This window comes from Balaenoptera borealis (genome assembly GCF_965194805.1).
Source record: "Balaenoptera borealis genome assembly, chromosome: 4".
NCBI classification, from domain to species: domain Eukaryota; kingdom Metazoa; phylum Chordata; class Mammalia; order Artiodactyla; family Balaenopteridae; genus Balaenoptera; species Balaenoptera borealis.
In genome coordinates this window covers 137415908-137432999 of record NC_138861.1, presented here as the reverse complement: position 1 = coordinate 137432999, position 17092 = coordinate 137415908, and the positions used below count along the sequence as shown (strand labels likewise).

At 35.4% G+C, this 17092-nt stretch overlaps 1 protein-coding gene across 6 annotated transcripts in view; it reads right to left on the bottom strand.

Moving 5' to 3' along the window:
* Nucleotides 1–17092, bottom strand: part of LOC309627645 (UPF0462 protein C4orf33) — a 94037-nt gene that overhangs the window by 5686 nt on the left and 71259 nt on the right. For 4 of the 6 annotated variants that reach the window (XR_014243884.1, XR_014243887.1, XR_014243888.1 and 1 more), the window contains one exon: nucleotides 942–15300. The gene's annotated coding sequence lies outside the window, so the exon portion shown is untranslated. The remainder of the gene's footprint in view (nucleotides 1–941; nucleotides 15301–17092) is intronic. The other 2 variants (XR_014243885.1, XR_014243886.1) reach the window with 2 other exon arrangements.

The following is a 17092-nucleotide window of genomic DNA, read 5'->3' as shown; positions in this document are numbered from 1 at the left end:
TGTAAAATGAGCTTTACCTATGTATTATCAAAGTATGCAAGCTTTTACTACCAGCGGCAATGTTACTACTATCATTCATAAAAGCAAACAGAAATCATACAGTCCTGTACAGTGCCTAGTACAGCCTGAAGGAAGCTGATTCAAGTTGACTGCTATGTAGATTCATTTCCAATTATGTAGGAGTTGATGCAAATGACAGAGTTGTTAAAGTATAAAAAGTAGGTCAAACAAAAATGTTGAAAATAATTCACCTGTGCTATACATAAAGAATATAAAAAACTATATATGTATATATGTTACACATACTTAGATATTTATAATTTTACATGAATGTGTAGTTTTTAATTTTTTTTAACTTTTTTATTTTATATTGGAGTATAGTTGATTAACAATGTTATGTGTAGTTTGAGTGCAGTTGATTAATAATGTTATGTGTAGCTATTTTAATTTTAGGCACTGTGAAAAAAATGATGAATGCTTAAATTATCTTCCCCCCAAAATGTGTAGCATCTGAAATGAGCAGGTATCAAAACAAAAATCTCAAATATTTATAAAATATAATACATAGGGAATATTTGCAAAAAGAACCATGTTTGGATTTTGGGTTGGAGTTATGGAGGGCTGAGAAATACACAAGAAAGGTTACTTGGTAGATTTAATTCTACATTTTAGAAAGCTTAAATAATTTACAATTGTTCCTTGGCATTTTCAGTTCCAATTATCTCTTAAAGTATAAACCAGAAAATATTTTAAAATAAATTTGGTAAAAATCTCACTATTTGTGAATAGAGCTACTTATTCTAATTACCGGAAATGCAATGAAAATCTTTCTGGGATATAAAAAAACGTAAGGAGTTGTTGTTAAAGCTCTTATCTCCCTCTCACAACTCATTGTAGGTAAAACCTGAAAGTCAATATAATCAAATTATTTGCATACTTACAAGTTAGGCCTTGTCCATCCTCTGTCTCTTCATGTGGCGTTGAATAGAGGGCTTCATAAATTCTTCTAATCCCTGATCCATGAATTGCATACGAATTCATTTTATCAATACCAGGTGGAAAATATTCCCAAGGAAGAAATATAATTCCACTCCACCGGTTCCAGGTAGTGTTGACTTTAAATTGTGAACTTGGCTCTTACTTTCATAGTTAGGAGGAAATAATCAAAACAGCAATAATTTTCAATTGGCAGATTTAATGCATTAAACAAATAGAACCAAAGTTTAAATTAGACAAAAATGATATAATTGCTTTGTAAGGCAAGCTTGTCAGTCATGGTTCCTAAGTTGAAGACCTATTAGTAATGCCATTGAGTATTCACCCCATTCACAGTTTTATTATTTATAAAGCGTTGAAAGTATTTATGGTCTTCTATAAAACATATAAAATGTCAGATTCAATTTGTACAAAGAGCTAATTTTTATAAGGGCATAATGATACTGCTGACCTAAACATTGGTTCTTCATGCTTGGAGCTCTAAGGAAAAGCAAGTGAAACAGCTTTGTTCGCTCATTAGCCCTAACTTTATTGTAGTTGTTAATATCTATGCTGATCCCTGGCAGGCAAACCCAGACCATGGAGACCTGCTAAGCAGCCACCCTAGCCCAAGGAACCTGACCTGAATCACAGAGACAATTTCTAATGGACTTCATATGCCCCTACCTGCTCGAGTTAATTATTTCATTCTTTGCCACCATTTCAGAAGCTGATCATATTTATTATATTGGTCACATTCACTCCTCATTCATCAACAACTATTTTATCAGTTTTGTAAGTTTTTAGAAATTTTTTGCTGACATCAATTTTTCCCTTTTTAAATGGTTCATCTCATTAATGCTTATTCATATAAGGCATAAAAGGGATAGGTTTTGGAAACAATCCATGTCCCAGATAGAGAATACTGGATTCCTTTTTCACTTAGATTATCTCCCCGTAGACTTCTTTCCCCGTTCCCAGACAGATCCTGTCAACCCTAATGAAGAATCTAATATTAACTGAAGTTGGCCAGAATCACTGACAATCCCATTCTAAAAATTACCCATTTGGAAAAACAGTGCTGGTCAAGAGCCAAATTACCTTCTCTGCTCTTCCAACTCCACTCCCTCAGAGACTGAGACAACTCAATTTTAAAAAACTGTTCGGAGAACTGCTGTAACAATGTTGTCCACAGGACAACTGACAACTTCTATGAAGAGACCCATTAGTCAAAATCTATGGTGTCTGATAAACATATTCCGCTGATCATGGTCATTTCCCTTGACAGTCTATTCTGCATCTAGAGAAGAAAGTATGTGAGGAATTTTATCCAGGGATGCTCTGGAACTAGCTCTACTGTAACTCCATAGAGCTGCCAATAGTTGTCTCCTTTTTAGAATTTTTTCTTTTTTAAGAGCACTATAAAAATAAAGGGTCCATTGTCAAATTAATGGAATACAATATACTATTCTGCTGCCAGGACGAACTTGAGTAACTTGCTTGACCTACTTTCAAAACAGAAATTCCTAAGAGTTCTCCATTAGGACTATTATTTCTTGATTCATTTTAACATGATAAGTGTATCATAAGGATGCCATTTTTCCAAAAGCCATTTTCGAAAAAAGATATTTGTATAAAGATCTGAGCCCACTGAGCTTCAACAAATGTTAGGATCTAAATAGAGCACCATTATCTTCTCCTCATTCCACTTGCTTCTATATCAAGAAACTTAAATCAATTCTTGACTTTATCAAGCTCTGGACTGTCATTCAATGAGTATTTATTAAATGCCTGCCATGTGACAGACACTTTTCAAGGAACTGGGCATATTGGGTCAACAAAACAAAGTCCTCACCCTCACAGAGCTGATACTCTAGCTACATTCATAAAAGAGACTCTTGAGTAACAGCAGACACCTAAGGCAATCATCTTAAATCCCTTTACCATTTACCAAGAGAATAACAGGATGCCGTTTTTGATTTGCTGAAAGCACTGCAGAAAAACTGATCTATGTTTAGAACACAGACTATAGCAGTAAATCATTATCCAGCGGAATAACCTTTTTACTTACCATCTGCTATTCCCTTCTGCTTGAGAAGAATACAATTCTAAGAGGTCAAAGAGGATGCCCACCTTGTACACCAACATGTTCCCATTGTCTAGCACACTTAACATTTGTGGAATGACTAATGAGCATTAGGCCAAGTAGTATATGAATAAATGAGTATATTCACAGGGAACTGTATAACCGTGGTTGATTTAACACCCTTAATTATTCACAGTATCATCTTTCTTGCTTCTCAAAGTGACTCTGTCAAGTGACCTTCCTGTTATATTAGGCAACAGGTAAGATCCTAAGAAAAATTGTAAACGCGCTTGTCATAGATTGAGGTAGCTATTTCTGTGCTCTTCGCCCACCCCCACACCTTCCCTTCCTCTACCTCCCAACATTTGGATATTCTGCTGCTAAATTCTTTAAATTTCGCTCTAAGTGGTGAAGCAAAAGATTCCATATAGTAGCTGCAAGAGGGAACCAATGTGCCATTTACGTGTTACCACAAAGGAGAGCTCCCTTGATTCCCCAACTGCAGCATCATCAGCCTGCCACCTACCCTCTCAAACCCTACTTGTTTTTCCTGCTGAATTGCTCATGGTTTATTATTTCTTTTAATTGGAAAAATTTAAACCTGATTCAGGAGCCACATTAAAATCTGGTCCTCAAAAATATTGCAGGCCAATCTCTTCAAGGTTTATGGTGACTATTTCTACAATGTCAAAGAAGGGCTTGTTTAAGCATTTGAGTAGAACCAGAGACGCTTGTTTGAGAAAAGCTTTGGCTCTAACTGAGGCATTCCTGCACAGTTTCTTTGTAACTAGGATAGATTTTCATTCCAGCAAGAAAATAAGTGAAGCTCTTCAACATTCTTCCTGAAACACCATCTTGGCCATCAACTTTGTCTGATTAAGATTACAACAGAGAATTTCCTGGTGGTCCAGTGGTTAGGACTCTGTGCTTCAGCTGCCAAGGTTTGATCCCTGGTCAGGGAACTAAGATCTCACAAGCCGCGTAGCGTGGCCAAAAAAAAAAAGATTACAATAGTCTTCTATCTATTAGCAACACATAATAGAAGGCATCATCATAGTGTACTAGCTGTTGCTTCCCACTGTGAATTTTCTGTCACATAGTTCTTATTATAAACCTAGCTAAGATCATTTATATTTGAAAGGAATTGATTAAAGTGGTCATTTAAAAAAAATTGTGTGATTGTAAGGTACTTAGAAAAATACAAATTCCTAGGAGCCATTCAAGATCTCCTAAATCTGAATATTAAGAGAAGATCCAATGCCTAGAACAGTGCCTTGCACACAGTAGGTGCACACTAAGTATCAGTTAAAAGAATAATGTATGAGCTATTAAGTCCCACACTGCAGTGTTTCATTCCCTGAAGATAGATGGTTCATTCTGTGGGACAGAATCATTAGGATTTTCCCCACCTGAACTCTTTGCTAGTCAAGACTTCCCCTGGAATGTGAGGTCCTTGAAGGAAGGAGCTCTGACGGTCTTGTTCACACATATAACCCCAGCCACATGAACAACACCCTGTACGTGGTAAATGCTCACAAAATATTTGTTGAATAAATGAATCAGCCGGTGAATCCCCATATTTATGAAGCCCCATACATAATGTCAAGGGTGTTCAATCAGAGTAGAACTCATAATACTAAATACAGGTAAACCTGAGCCAGAAAAGTTGAAAGTTGACATTGATGACTTCAACGCAGTTTAATAGCCTATTTTCTTTCTTCAAACAGTAATATTTACTATTTGGGATGGATTGCAATGGCTCTCACATAAAGACCAAATTCTTCTTATTTAAACCTGTATAATAATGCCCCATAAAATTGTATACCTACAGCTAAAAATGTGAAATGTATTAGTTTATTAATATTGTAGCAGATTTTGCAGGTGGCACTCGTGTATCAATGAACTTCTAACCTAAAGAACTATCCTCAAAGAAAAGGTATAGTCTTTAGCATAGAAGAAAAAATTTTTTTCTTCCTTTCGGAGCTAAGGGGGTTTTCTTATTTTGTAGACTCCCAGTGTAGTAGCATGGCTTGGTGTTGTTTGTTGTTTTGTTTTGCTCTGCTTTTTATTTTTTTTATTCCAAAACAGAAGCAGAGATATTTAAAGTAGATATAAAGAAAACATATACCAAAAAAAATTTGGAGAAAACTTGTTTTTAAGAAATCCAATCAATATAAACTAAATTAACAAAACATTTTGAAAAAGTGGATACATGTCACTGGAGCAAAAGCTCCAAGAGAGCAGAGACTACATGTTATTTGACTTTGTATCCTCTGCCCCTAACACGGAGCCAGGCCCATAAAAGGTACTCAGTGAAAGTCTGGTAAATGAATGAATGAAAGAATGAATGAATGAATTCATTTCTGCCTAACAAATATATTCAAATAACTAACTTTGTTTTCATTAATCAAACCCATTTTTTAACGTACCACTTTCAGTAGCAATTTTCTTGATCCTCAAGTGCACATACCTTTTTCCACATATTCAGACAAAATTGTGCTCCAATTTTCAGTGTTGATTATGCTAGATACTACAGAGCCAAACCATTTTAAGAATTCAGCAAAACATTTAACTCTATTTGACACATAAATAGACAGCAGTGTTAAATCTGTCACTTTGTCTCAGTTACCACTACAACTGTTGATGGGATTTTAATCCGGTTGGCATCTACTTAACAAACAATATACTCACAGTTCTCAGTTTTCATTTTTCCCCTTTTACAAAGTAGAAAGTTAAATGGTAAAGTTAATAGAGCTGTAAAAAATATAGTACCAGATTTATTTTAATGACAGTGTGAGTGTCATTGATTTAGAACAGCTGCTCTTTAAATAAACAGACTCAGGGCCTAATAACTGTACAGAAAAAGGCAAAGGCATATGTCTATTGCTGGGGCCTGAAGACCTGTTGGCAGGTCACTGCCCAGTTAGGATTACTGGTCTCAGTGGCAGTTTCCCCATAGCTCAAAAAACTGCCCAGCTGCTTTTGTATGCAGAGGTTCCTAGATCGATTTCTTACTGGAATAGATTCCTCACAAACAAGGATAATCCTTTATTTGAGGTTTAGTCACTTGAATTCCTCTCTGTACTCTTCACTGTCAGGCTTTGCAATTTTTATTTATTCTTGGTGGAAGGCGCTTACTATTGTAGTTATGGCACTTTTCACTCTAAGCCCCTCTTTTCAGTGTCTTCAAGAGAGAAAGATCTTTAGCTAGAAATTTCTCATGCTTGTTGACAGTCTGGAAAAGATTTATTTTCGAAGAGAAGAGAGGTGAAAGGAGTAGAAGGAAAGATCATTATTCCACCATCTTTGAGAACTTATCAGTTAATCACTGGTTTATTGTTAAATGAAATGTGATGGCTTTCAAGATTTAATTTTATTGCTTTTATCTTTAAGAAGTAACACTATAATATTTTACAGTCTCATAAGTAGAGTAAATCCAACAGGCTAAAAAGATTCCCTGTGGCTAAATTAATTTTAATTTATTCTCTCTCATATTAGGTAAAGTGGATTACTGCAACACTCGACAATGAAAAAATGCTTTAATCTTATACATATTTATAAACACATTTACAAATATATTTTTAATGTATAGATCTACAGATAACAAATATTTATTTTGTGGGTATGCTTTCAGATGTTTTCAAGACTAGCTTCTTCCACACACATGAAAGAGTCCATAATAATCAGAACTGTCACTCTTTAAAACCTCTACTTAATTTCCTGATATTTTAATCCATTGCTTTCCAAAGCTTTTTCTCCACGAGAATTATTGCATATATACCTAGAACTAAATTATAAAATGGTTACTGAAAGAATTATTTAACAGTATTTCAAAATATATCAAACTCACTCTGGGCTTTCTGATTTTGCTACATAGAAATAAAATATTTATTTCTTTATTTCTTTAATTTCTTTAGAGAATAGCAAGATTCAAGGCCATCTGCTGCTTTTGTCTCTTCTTTTTTTAATAAAACAGATTCTTTGAAGTAAATTATTGCCAATTACACGTTCATCCAGGGAGAAGAGAAAAAACAGTGAGTGGATTTGCTTAAAAGACTATTCCAACTTCGCAAGTGTGAAGTCTTCAATATAGACTATTAAACAGTAGAGACTGGGGTGGAAAATATACCGAGACTAAAACTAAATACTATAACTACTAAGAATTTAAAGGAAACTTGTCATTATCTTTTTAATTGGATGCAAAAGCAAGCTGTTTATGAAAGTTAAGACCCCTATACTTATGTCTGATTTCTTATGCTAACCTTAAAGACTCTACAATGAAAACTCACTGAAATACTGAGTCCACATACAGGTAATAACTTCTCAAAACCAAGTTTATATATCAGAAACAGAAATCGAAGGAAAGTATACATAAAAATATAAAGTTGTATATCATGTTTATTATTGTATTTTTATTATCTGAGCTCTAGAACTGGATTTTGTCTCATCTTCATAATTCCAAATGTAAAATTAAAATAAATAACCTGTGTTTCTTCCTCTAAGAATGTTTGATTCAGGGTAAGACTAACAGTAAGCCATTACTAAATTTAAATTCCCCTTTCTCCTCTTAGGGCAGGATCAATAAGTAAGAAGTAAGCTGGACATGAATATTGTACATCAGGAAGTTCCCCCAAAGAAGACACTATATCCAGGATAGAACTCAACATGTTATATAAACAGTGCACTGGAGCCAGCCTCACCTGAACTGGAGCGGTCTTAGCTATTGTCCAGAAAGCATAAGCAGGAACAGAAGGAAAACACATAAGGAAAGATTCTCTTTTTTCCTCCATATTCAGAATAACACATTGGTATCACCTTCTTGGGTACAGGGGACAAGCATAAGTGAATGTTGCCTAACTTCCCAACGTGGAAAACAATTATGCTCACTTGAAAAATCCTTTTTCAGCAGAAAAGTATTACTTCTCACAAATTCTTAAGTGGAATACAATTTTATGTCCAATCAAACATTATTATTATTACGTATGAACCACAGTAGGACGATCTGGCAGGTATATTATTTGGGGCACAAATCCCAACCTGTGTTTAAAAAAAAAAAGCATTACATAAAAAGCTCAGTTAGATGTTAGCCAGGGTTCAAAATGAAAACGTATGCACGAGCCATTCAGAGCTCACAAATAAATAAAAATGGAAAGGTCAGCAATGGTCTTTCTTCCTCACTGTTACTAAGCCTTCGAAATAAGCTCAGGAAGTGTATGCAGGTGGTTTTTTGATTAATTTGATAGAGGTACATCCATGGAACAAATTTACAAGTGATTTGCAGGCAGGCTGGCATTACTGAAATGAACGGCGCTATTACTATGATTTATGCTACTATTCCTAACACAAATGATAAAGTGAAATTTACAGTCCTTAATTACCACCATGAAAAACTGGGAGGGAGAAAAAAGAGCAAAGATTGGTAATTTGCAAACTTGTCAGTAAGGCAAGATGCAAAGATCCATTTGCTTTACTTAAAAAAAAAAAGATACTGCGTAAATGGGCATTGCTATATTGTTATCAACCCATTGGAGAAGGGAAGGGAGTTCAAAAAAAAACAAATGACCAAAATGTAACCCTGAGATTCCAGGAAGTGTGGTTTAGGAAAACAGCTGACAAAATGTAGCCTCTATTTATTAAAAGCAGGAAGGTGACAAAATACAACACTACACTATACTTTATTTGGGCCAATCACAAAGGCCCAGCTTGCTCTTCAAATCACTTCCTTTCAAATGTTCTATAGTGGGAAAAAAAAGAAAATTAAAGAAATCATATCTGTAATTTTTAACTAAATGTTTTTCTCTTGTCCTATTCATATCCAGATAGTGCTGAGAGTCTGTTAGGATATTCAGAGATGTTTACACAGACATTGCTATTCACAGAACTCTAACAAAGCTTTGCAGAGGAACATGTTGTGAGAGGCATGGCTCAAGCACCGCATTTGTCAAGAGGTTGGAGATTATGTGAATGCCTAGTTTCCTGGGCCCATGGCCCTTTGCTCTCTCCATCTTCCATAACTTCCTACTTTAATGGTCCAGCCAGGCTTTATTTCCAACACTCATTCCCTCACATGACTGACCTACTATCAGGGAATGCCTAGGGTTCTAATGGACCTTCTAATCACTATTTGTTACATTTGGTTCAATATATAGTAATTCCATTCAGTGGTCATTCACACTACTTCACAGACCGCTGCATAGCAAAACTCCACAAAGTTACAAGGCATGGCAACTGGTTGTATATAACAGGCAAGAGAGATGGAACAATCAAAGATGGCAGAAGTTTCTTGTCTGCCTGATTTAGAAAATAATGGTGCAACTTCAGATAGAGGTGCACAACCAAGACCTGGAAATTGATAAGTTAGTTTCAGTAATGTTAAGTCTGAGTTGCTGTCAGGATACCCAGATGCAGATACGCGGTAAACATTACTAGGAATGTAGGACTAACGCTCTGGAGAAAACTTAGGCCCAGTTATATAGACGTTTGAGAAATCTGAACAGAAATTAAGGTTGAAGGCATGGAAGAGGATCAGATGGTCACAGTGGGGATGTAAAAACAAGAGACCTAACAGCAGAAACAAAGAGAAGACATACTTGGAAGGCCAGAAAAAAAGAAAATAATGAGATCAGAAAGGACTAATCAGAGAACTAGGAGGAGTCTGAAAAGAATCTCAAGAAGAAAGAAATGATCATCAATGTCACATGCTGCATAGAAATCAGGAAGAATGAGAAAATTCCATTAAATCTGTTGACCAAGATAACTTCAACACACAAAAACCAAAATACAAGATTCTGAGAAATAAACACACGTAAGAAAAAGGAGCTGCAAGTGTAGAGTTTTCCTATTAGAAATCAAACAAGAAGAGATTTAAGAGAACACTATGGAGATGAATTAGGAGAAAGCGCTTTATATAGTAGATATAAAGCACACATGTGTCTTATCGATTTCTGATTTCCTGCCACTTCTTAAAAATTTCTTCTTTCATCACTGGGATATTATAGTGTATGAAAAAAGCCTTCAGATAGGTCTTTTACGGAGTTTATCCCTTTTGTATGTAGGACCTCAGTGATCATGATGGATTATTTTCCTTGCCTTGTTCCCAGAAAGCCTAAAAGCATGTGTGCATTCTACAACCAAGCACTTTCTCCATTTCTACTTCCTATCAACTCAGGCTTCCTTCCCACTCCATAAATCTTCTTTTTCTAAAGCACCACTTTCTCCATTTCCATAACCTTCCTCCTGAGATTTTAAATTATAATAAAATTTTCACATCTTCTCTAATAACCTCCTTACTTCAAATTCATAAATTTCACACTTTTCCCTCAGGAATTTTCCATACCTCCATTCATCTGTATTTGGATAGTATCTCTTTTTCAAAAGTATTTGCTAAGTTATATTTTCATCACCATACTTGAAATGCACCACATGGAATTTGCAATGCTCTGTTTCTTCTAATTTATATTTCTTTTAACATTTTCATCAATAGTTAATATTAACTACAATTTGAAGGCTTATTCTATGTATTAAACTTTTAATATACTGCTTGACATTCATTGTCTCATTTCATCATCTCTAAAAACCTTTGAAGTGATTGTTTTTATTCTCTCCAATTCACAGATAAAGGAAACTGAGTGTCAGAAAGGTTAGGTCACTCATCCAAAATCACACAGCAACTAAGCAACAGAGCTGGCTCGGAGTTTGTACCCATGTCCATTTGACTCCAATGTTCATCATTTACCTTGTAGAAAATTCTATCTCAATCCTTTTAGTCTTACTTTATAAGAATATCAATTGTCAATTAATGTATTTTCATTATTGGAACATTGCACAAAACAATTAAATTCTCATTAGTGAAAGCAGGCCTCTATCAATTCTGGTTCATCCTAACTCGAAATACTTAAAAGGACAGATTTCAAGAATTGTTTCGTTCCTTCTTCTATCCTCTCTTCACACTTTATCAAGCAGTATCCTGTCTTGCAAGAGACCCAAGTTGTTTTAATGGGTCTTTCCCTCCGTCACTCTCCCTTGTTTTTTCCTCTATCTTAATTACTCTGAATTCTTCTTTATTGGTAGATAGCATAAATGTGCATAAGACCACCAAAATTTCAAATTACCCTTAATTTTCATTAATATTATGATACCCACATCTTCTAGAGTTGATTTTAGTACATATGTTTTTTGTCAGATATAATATATATCATATATCTATAACATAAGTACATAAACACACAATTTAATGGTATTAAATTAGCAGTATATATATTAGGTAGCTTTATATTATGTAGCTTAGTGTGAATATGTTAAATTTTTATTTTTATCATATTTTATATGCACATATATATGTAATTTAATGGTATTAAACCAGCAGCATGTTTTATATTAAGTAGTTCTCAAACAATGCATAGATCAGTTTTTTAAAACATTCCTTTTATAACTTTTCTCTCCTTTCTACTTTCACAATCGGAATGCTAGCTATATTCATGTTTTCTCAAACACATTAAAGATCAAAAAGCACAATTACATTTAAAATAAAAGAGGGGACTTCCCTGGTGGCTCAGTGGTTAAGAATCCGCCTGCCAATGCAGGGGACATGGATTCCATCCCTGGTCCGGGAAGATCCCACATGCCACGGAGCAACTAAGCCCGTGTGCCACAACTACTGAGCCTGCACTCTAGAGCCCGCGAGCCACAACTACTGAGCCCTCGTGCCACAACTACTGAAGCCCATGCGCCTAGAGCCCTGCTCCACAACAAAAGAAGCCACCGCGATGAGAAGCCCGTGCACTGCAAAGAAGAGTAGCCCCTGCTCACCGCAACTAGAGAAAGCCCCCACACAGCAAGGAAGACCTAAGGCAGCCAAAAATAAACAAATTAATTTAAAAAAAAGAGTTCTAGAGCCAGAGTGGGTTTGAATGTCACTCTGCCACTTAACAAAATAATAAAAAGAAAAGAAAAGAGAAGATGTCATACCTCTGTCTATGTGATACTTTCTCTAGAACGTCACTGTTCAATACTGTAGCCATTAGCCACACCTGGCAATTTAAACTTAAATTTGAATTAATTAAAATTAAATAAAGTTAAAATTTAGTTTCTCAGTTGCAATAGCCACATTTCGTGTGGCTAGTGGCTACCATTTGGGGAAGAGCATACGCAGTACATTTTCCAACATGACAGAAATTTCTATTGGACAGTGCTGATCTAAGAAAATTCAACAGATAAGTCAATCTTTAGCATGTCTTGCTATTTCTCTTAAGATTATTCCCCGCCATGAATGAATAAAGAAAATGTAGTACATACATACAGTGAAATACTATTCGGACTTTTAAAAAGAAGGAAATTCTGCAATATGTTACAACATGGATGAATCTTGAGGACATTATGCTAAGTGAAATAATAAGCCAGTCACAGAAAGACAAACGTAGTATGACTCCATTTACATGAAGTATCTAAAATAGTCAACTTCATAGAATCAAAGAGTAAAATCCAGGGGTGGGAGGAATGTGAAATGGCGAATTACTAATCAATAAGCATAAAGTTTTAGTTTAGCAAAATGAATAAGCTCAAGGGGGTCTGCAGTACAACACTGTACCTACAGTCAACAATAACGTATTATACACTTAAAAATTTAAGAGGGTAGATCTCATGTTTTTTGTCCTTACCACAATAAAATAATATTTTAGAAAAACATAGGGCTATATCTGGGCATGGTTCTGAGGGAAACAAATGACCGATAACAAATTATTCTCTTACCATTAAAAAAAAATTATCTTCTTTCCTACCTTTTACTTTTTTTAATTGTTAACCCTTAGTCTTTATAAATTTTTCTACTCACTACCACTTTTAAATAACAGTCTTGGAAATATTTTACAATGTAAGATCAATAATGCAAACGTCCTCCAATTCAAAAAGTCTTCCATGACTTTTTCTTAAATAAAATAGCCAAGAGATCTTGAACCACTTTTTATTTCTCCTTGCTCCAAAATTTAAATAACAAAACAAAGTAAAACAAGCCATCCTAATAGAGTGAGCAATTCTTTGCAAACTCCAGTGATAAGGCCACTGTCCGTACAGTGGGTATGGTCCTTTGCTAAGAATTTTGTTTCTAGAGCTGTTAGAGAACTCCTCAATAGCGTGTTACACTTTTTATAGACAGGTCATTATTTCAGCTCCTAAGTCCTATATTTCTACCACTGTCAGCAATTTTACAACAGACTTCTGGTTTTTTCCTTGCTTCCCTATTTTCTGAGAAGTTTCAAACCGAAAGAATACACATGTGAAAAGCTGTCATGACAAAAGTTAGGGTTGTAATCTACAGTCATGGACCACACAGAGAATAACTGGCCAACATATACATCAAACCTTTAATCTTGACCTTCTTAGCACACACTCTTTGAGATATCTTTGACAACAAAAAGTTTATGTCTGAATGTATTTCTATTAGAAAAAAGAGATACATCTTCTACTGTGTCTTTTCTTAATGATTAAAAAGAATTACCAAAACACACACCAAGTATTTTAAATATGAAAACTAGAAAAGGCAGCTAAAACTGTTGAAAGCAGTTGCCCATGGAACAAGACCGGAGTGAGGAATAATGGGCCAAAGGTATATTGTATTCAGTCCTATAAGCCTTTCAGTAGTTTTTTTTCAATTTATGTATTTTATTTATTTTATTTTTGGCTGCTTTGGGTCTTCATTGCTGTGCGCGGGATTTCTCTAGCTGCAGTGAGAGGGGGCTACTCTTCATTGTGGTGCACGGGCTTCTCATTGCCGTGGATTCTCTTGTTGCGGAGCACGGGCTCTAGGCGCACGGGCTTCAGTAGTTGTGGCTCGCGGGCTCTAGAGCATAGGCCTAGATTTCTTTTTAAAAGCAATTTTATCATTAAAAAAATTATTTGTAAAATGCACATGGTTTAAAAATCTACTGAAGGTCTTCCCTGGTGGCACAGTGGTTAAGAATCCGCCTGCCAATGCAGGGGACACAGGTTCAATCCCTGGTCGGGGAAGATCCCACATGCCGCGGAGCAACTAAGCCCATGCGCCACAACTACTGAGCCCGCGCATGCTGCAGCTACTGACGCCCACATGCCTAGAGCCTGTGCTCCGCCACAAGAGAAGCCACTGCAATGAGAAGCCCGCGCACCACAGTGAAGAGTAGAGCCCACCACTCGCCACAACCAGAGAAAGCCCACACGCAGCAACGAAGACCCAACGCAGCCAAAGATAAATACATAAATAAATTTATTAAAAAAAAAATCTAGGGAAACAACCTGATTGCCCACCAATTGAGGAACATGTCAATTTTACATATTAGAATAAAATGTGTGAACAATTGAAAAATACATGAATTTGGAAAATATTTGACTTTTGCCATATATCTATATCTATATATATATCTGCCTTTGATTCTATTTACAAAAACATCTTAATTAATGGCTCTTCCCAATTTATTAAGAAGAATATACAATTTTGTAAACTTTTAAAATATTAAAAAAAACATTTTTATGGATACACACATGTTTAAAAAGGCAAGAAAACACTATGGAAATGATACACACCAACTTTAGAATACTGAAAGTTGAAAAAACTGGAAAACGTGGGAAGAGGAGACAAGAGAAGGGATAAGAGATAGTTATTGGCTGTGTCTATAAGGATTTATTTTTTAATATCTGTTAAATCTAGGTGGGGAATGTTAAATCTCTGTGGTGGGTGTCATTATTTTCTGTACTTTTCAGTTATTTTGAAGCTTTTTCACTTTTAAAAAAAATTTCTCCTTCCTCATTGTTGAAAGTGTCCTTGGTTATTTTTAAGATTTTCCAACTAAATACACAGTATTCTCTGCTGCTCCTTTTTACAGAACTGAGGAGAAACTTTAATCCCAGAATTGTAGTTATCAATATTAAATCCAATGTGTAAGAGCACACATAAAACAACAAGCAATATTAATAATCTGCCCATAAACCAGCCACACCGGTGATATATCAAATGTATATATATTAGCCTCACGCACTTCAGCCCTACTCAAGCCCTTGAACTCTTTTATTTGCTTCCTTTTCCTTGAACTTTGAGAAGAAAATAAAGGTTAAACAAGTATATAAATATTCAAATGCCCAAAATCATGTCAACCTGCATTTTAAAATATGGTCACTGTAAAACAAAGGTTGATTTGATTGAGTAAAGATTTGTAGTACTCACTGTAAATGAATCCCTGTTGGAGAGCAGCAGGACCAGGTGCTGTCTGTGCCTAAGTGAACAAAAAGAGAATCATAATGATAGAGTTGAAATTAGGCTGATAGTTTGGGCATTTTCAAATTAAAATGTCATCCAATTTTAACTTTTATATAATCTTCTTTGTGATTTTCCAGTAGCTCATTCTCAGAAAAGCTGCAGGCTACTTAACAGACTGAAGCGAAGAATGAGTGACAGTGGGACCAAGAACACTTACATTTACACAGTTTAAAGGAAGAGGTTTGTCTTTCTCCATTTGTGTAGGTTATATAAATTTCTTCAACTTTTAAAAAACCTACAATTAAAGGTGTGCTAAACATTGTCCATAAATCTAAATTTCATCTAAATTTTCAGCTCTATTTCTATTTTTTTAATTTAATTTTATTTTTTTATTATCTTATTAGTTATCAGTTTTATACATATTAGTGTATATATGTCAATCCCAATCTCCTAATTCATCCCACCAGAACCACCCCACCACCCCTGCTTTCCCCTGTTGGTATCCATACGTTTGTTCTCTACATCTGTGTCTCCATTTCTGCCTTGCGAACCGGTTCATCTGTAACATTTTTCTAGATTCCACATATATGCGTTAATATACGATATTTGTTTTTCTCTTTCTGACTTATTTCACTCTGTATGACAGTCTCTAGGTCCATCCACCTATCTACAAATGACCCAATTTCATTCTTTTTATGGCTGAGTAATATTCCATTGTATATATGTACCACATCTTTATCCATTTGTCTGTTGATGGTCATTTAGGTTGTTTCCTTGACCTGGCTATTGTAAATAGTGCTGCAGTGAACATTGGGGTGCATGTGTCTTTTTGAATTATGGTTTTCTCTGGGTATATGCTCAAGAGTGGGATTGCTGGGTCATATGGTAGTTCTATTTTTAGTTTTTTAAGTAACCTCCATACTGTTCTCCATAATGGCTGTATCAATTTACATTCCCACCAACAGTGCAAGAGGGTTCCCTTTTCTCCACACCCTCTCCAGCATTTGTTGTTTGTAGATGTTGTGATGATGCCCATTCTAACTGGTGTGAGGTGATACCTCATTGTAGTTTTGATTTGCATTTCTCTAATAGTGATGTTGAGCAGCTTTTCATGTGCCTCTTGGCCTACTGTATGTCTTCTTTGGAGAAAGGTCTATTTAGGTCTTCTGCCCATTTCTTCATTGGGTTGTTTGTTTTTTTAATATTGAGCTGCATGAGCTGTTTATATATTTTGGAGATTAATACTTTGTCAGTTGCTTCGTTTGCAAGTATTTTCTCCCATTCTGAGGGTTGTCTTTTCGTCTTGTTTATGGTTTCCTTTGCTGTGCAAAAGCTTTCAAGTTTCATTAGGTCCCATTTCTTTATTTTTATTTCCATTACTCTAGGAGGTGGGTCAAAAAAGATCTTGCTGTGATTTATGTAAAAGAGTGTTCTTCCTATATTTTCCTCAAAGAGTTTTAGAGTATCCAGTCTTATATTTAGGTCTTTAATCCATTTTGAGTTTAATTTTGTGTATGGTGTTAGGGAGTGTTCTAATTTCATTCTTTTACATGTAGCTGTCCAGTTATCCCTGCACCGCTCACTGAAGAGACTGTCTATTCTCCATTGCATATCCTTGCCTCCTTTGTCATAGATTAGTTGACCACAGTTGTGTGGGTTTATCTCTGGGCTTTCTATCCTGTTCCACTGATCTATATTTCTTTTTTTGTGCCAGTACCATATTGTCTTGATTACTGTAGCTTTGTAGTATCGTCTGAAGTCAGCGAGTCTGAGTCCTCCAGCTCTGTTTTTTTCCCTCAAGATTGCTT